The sequence below is a fragment of the Triticum aestivum genome, chromosome 5A (genome assembly GCF_018294505.1).
Source record: "Triticum aestivum cultivar Chinese Spring chromosome 5A, IWGSC CS RefSeq v2.1, whole genome shotgun sequence".
In the NCBI taxonomy this organism is placed as follows: Eukaryota; Viridiplantae; Streptophyta; class Magnoliopsida; order Poales; family Poaceae; genus Triticum; species Triticum aestivum.
In genome coordinates, this window is record NC_057806.1 from 529,518,060 (window position 1) to 529,522,270 (window position 4,211).

Sequence of the window (4,211 nt, forward strand, 5' to 3'; positions counted from 1 at the left end):
ACCACCCTGGATGAAAGCATCGATCGGACGAGTTCAACCTGGCCCGATAGGGCAATGCTTTGCTTTCCAGCCCCCGGTGCGCTCGGCAATTTTGTCGATGATGGGTTGTTGTGGTCCACCCAGCGCAGACAATTATCAGACAGAGGCATTCCTAGGTAGGTGAATGGGAAACGTGCCACCGGCCAACCGGAGTCGAGCGCGATGTTGTTGATGATTGAGTCCTCAGTGCAGCCAATGGCGATGACCGCACTTCTGTTCCAGTTAGCATGCAGCCCTGTAGCATCACCAAACAACCTTAGTAGTTACATGATTCCTCTGAATTCGGTGTCCTTGGCATTGAGAAAGAAGAGGACGTTATCTGCATACAGGGATGCTCTAGAGGGTGACCTTGTTTTGCCGAGCGGAGCGAGGACACCGTTGACTGCAACAAAGTTCACCATGGACGATAGTGTGTCCATAGCAATGACGAACGGAAGGGGGGATAGGGGATCCCCTGCCGGAGCCCTTTTGAGTTTCAAATGGTGTCTGTGAGGTCCCCTGTTGACCAGCACCTTAGTGGATGACGTCACGAGAAATCTAGCAATCCATCTCACCCATTGGTCGCTAAATCCTCTCCTTTTCAACAGTTGCAGCAAGAATTCCCAAGAGAGGCAGTCAAAAGCTTTGGATCAATATTTTACCTTGCACTGCCTGGACGTGGGCTCGGCGGGGAAAAGCATATTTTACATCGCCTTTCTAAGAAGGACACAAATTCTAACCAAGCTTTAAAAAGCCACATAAAAACAGAGCTCTCCCAATGGTAAGGACTGATATTCATCGTGCCTCCATGGTCGTAAGGGCGCCCAAGACAAGGCAAATCGGCGGCGGCACCTACGGAAGGTAGAGGAAACCTTAGCATTGTGCGTCCAAGAGAACGTAGGGGTACGCCTTGTAGCTATTTGTGATTTTTTCCCTCTTCTTGTTAAGCTTTCGATGAATCGTCATCTTGATCACGATGTTTCATGGTAACAGTGTTTTTTTGCGGGTGAATAGTGGTTGTGTAACTAATAAAAAATAGTGGTTGTGTAAAATAATGCAATACAATGTGGCATTCATATTTTTCTTGACAACAAATTGGCTTCTGTAATTAAGTATACCATGACAGCATATCATTCTGAATATCGAATTGGCCCAAGGCACTCACTTTTTTTAGAGTACCTAAGGCACTCACGGCCTATCAGTAAGAGAGAATTCCTTATTTGGCCCTTTCTTGAAATTTGGTTCCCATTTTGGCCCTGGTAAAAAAATTCTTCCTATTTTGACACTCAAACTTCATTTTGTTTCCTCTATGACATTTTCGTCAGTTTTGACAACTAACACCGTTAAATGCAACATTAAAAGTCCATTTTACCTCCGATGTATTTTGTGACCAAAATTATGAGCTGGAAGTCAAAAGCAATGGCGACGTGGGCGCGTGGACAGAATGCCTCAATGCCTTGGATTTGCAACAAAATTATATTACAAGATTGTACTGAGGAACCCATATTAATAAGAACCAGTGCACTAATTAACATGTACGAGCAGTACAGACATGCACAACAATCTCACGGTTTCTCTCTTCACGCACAGCGTACAGAAGAGATCCATCTCTCAATTTCTCTATTTGCACACAACACACACATCATATCACGTACACACAAAGAGCACACACTAGACCATGGAAAGCACGCAGCCACGGCGACCCAGCTAGCACGCCCCTGCCACCAACGGACCTCCGGTGTAATAACCCTGATTTTTAAGGATATTTATTTTAAGTTGCTGAGTTTAGTTAGATAATTAAATTTGTATTATTTATTTGAATAAATAATTAAGCAAATAAGATATGCTACACCAAGATTAGTACATGGATAATGGGAAGATGTACACGGATGGAGGAAATTCTACGAAGCTAAGTACTAGTACGCATGCCAATATGTAGAGAACTTGTGAGAAGAGAAGAATAGATGTGGAGTTTTTCCTCTGGCTCATGTCGGTCTGACTCAGCAGTAGTACAAAGTAAGTAGAAGTATAAATTAATCATGAAGTAGCTAGCTAGCTGTTGTTGGAAATATAAGCAAATTACTACGAGATTTAATCCGAATAAACAGAAGATAAATCATGACCACAGCAGCAGAGATTAAACTAATCATGCGAACTACCATAGCAGATGAACATATCACATCTAGGGCACATACTAGAAGCATGAATTCTACCACGATCTCGAACAGGAAGGATAGAATCACATACGGTGTAGCGGGTGCAGCACCGCCGGTGTTGACGTTGTCGCCCATGTCATCGTGGACGAGGTTGCCGAGGTCGGGGAAGAAGTCGTCGTTCGCGAAGTCGTCGCTGCCAGCTGTCGCGCGAGTGCGCTCCCCAAAAACCTGATCGCCCCTCTCCCGTACAGGATCACGAGAGGCGGGGTTCCGGAGGCCTGTTATCCCTTCTCGCGGTGCACGCCGAAAGGAGGGATGGAGAAGACTTGCTTGGCGGCGCAATGATCTGGAACGGTGGTGAGAAACCATATGAAGCGGTGGCGGCTAGGGTAGACGTCTGCCTGACTATATAGTGCGGGCTGGGTAGGTCGTGGGAGTAAACCCCACGTCCGAGTCGTCACGATCCAAAAGAATCGGAAACGGTTTAGTAATTAACGTGTTCGTTAATTATTAATTAATGACTCATTAATTTTTCCATGCAGCAAAAATATAGACAACGTGCATAGCTCTGTCCTCGGCTCGGCTCAATCCCGCAACCCGCGGCGCGTCGTGATGAGGCGTGGCGTGGCGAGGCGAGGCGAGCGAGGAGGAGGAGCACGCGTGTAGGTCTCCTCTTCTCATGCTCATACAAGTGGTAGAAGAGCTCACCTTATAAAGAGGTGCAACTCTCTCTCAACTTCCAGGGTGGGACTAAACTTTAGCCTCACTCACTCCACTCACATGTGTGCATGAATGGGCCAAGAGAATTTCAGAATTTTAGTTGGGCTTTGGGCCAAAGGCCTACTAGCAAAATTCCAACAATCCCCCACAAAGTCTCATTGGCACATCTCATCATTTAGTTCCAAAACATTGTTTTATATATCGATGCTTAGTGGAGACTATGAAGTTGAACTTATACTTAGAAATTTATGCTACACTAGATCACAACTTGAATAGTGGACTATGCCTTGAACTACAAGTTTTCTGTGAAACTAGTTTCACACAAATTCTTGACCGATACTGGGCTGCCGCAAGGCTTCCCTGCGGGTGGAGCGTATACGTCATACTCCAGGGCCTTTCATGAATTTATTAGAGAACACCCAATACTCACAGACTGCGACGTTAACAGTCAAATTCATATAGGTGTGTTCCTCAGAAGATGTTCTGCAGGACAACATCTCTGCTTACCCAAATAAGCCACTTGGAACACATTAAGATAAGTATCAACCTGCCATGCAGATCAGGAGAGTATTGCATCTTCAGGGAGTGGGATAATTAATATAGGGATACTCTCCTCCCAGCTGACCAACAGCTTGTCTCCCACTTCTACTTCACGGGATCTCCGATCACATAGAGTGGTTTACCACTATGGACAACTCATGCGGTGGGTCTCAAACCCATCTCCATCGATGCATTATCTATCACATTACGTGATAGACCCTTTGTGAAGGGATCTGCCAAGTTTTTCGACGTTTGGATATAATCCAACGTAATAACTCCGGAGTTCCTCAATTTTCTGACAGATTTTAGTCTCCTCTTCACATGCCTTGAGGACTTCATATTGTCCTTAGAACTGTTTATCTTGACGATCACAGTTTGATTATCACAGTTCATCAGGATAGGGGGTATTGGTTTTTCAACCATAGGTAAGTCCATCAAGAGTTCACGAAGCCACTCTGCTTCAACAGTGGCAGTGTCTAGTGCTGTGAGTTCTGCTTCCATAGTTGACCTCGTTAAGATGGTCTGCTTGCAAGACTTCCAGGAAACAGCGCCACCACCAAGTGAAAAAACATAACCACTTGTGGCCTTAATCTCATCAGCATCAGATATCCAGTTTGAGTCACTATAACCCTCCAGTACCCTTGGATACCCGGTGTAGTGAATCCCATAGCTCGCGGTGCCTTTCAAATAGCGCATAACTCTCTCAAGCGCATGCCAATGATCATCTCCCGGTTTTGACACAAACCGACTCAGCTTGCTCACAGCAAAAGAGATGTC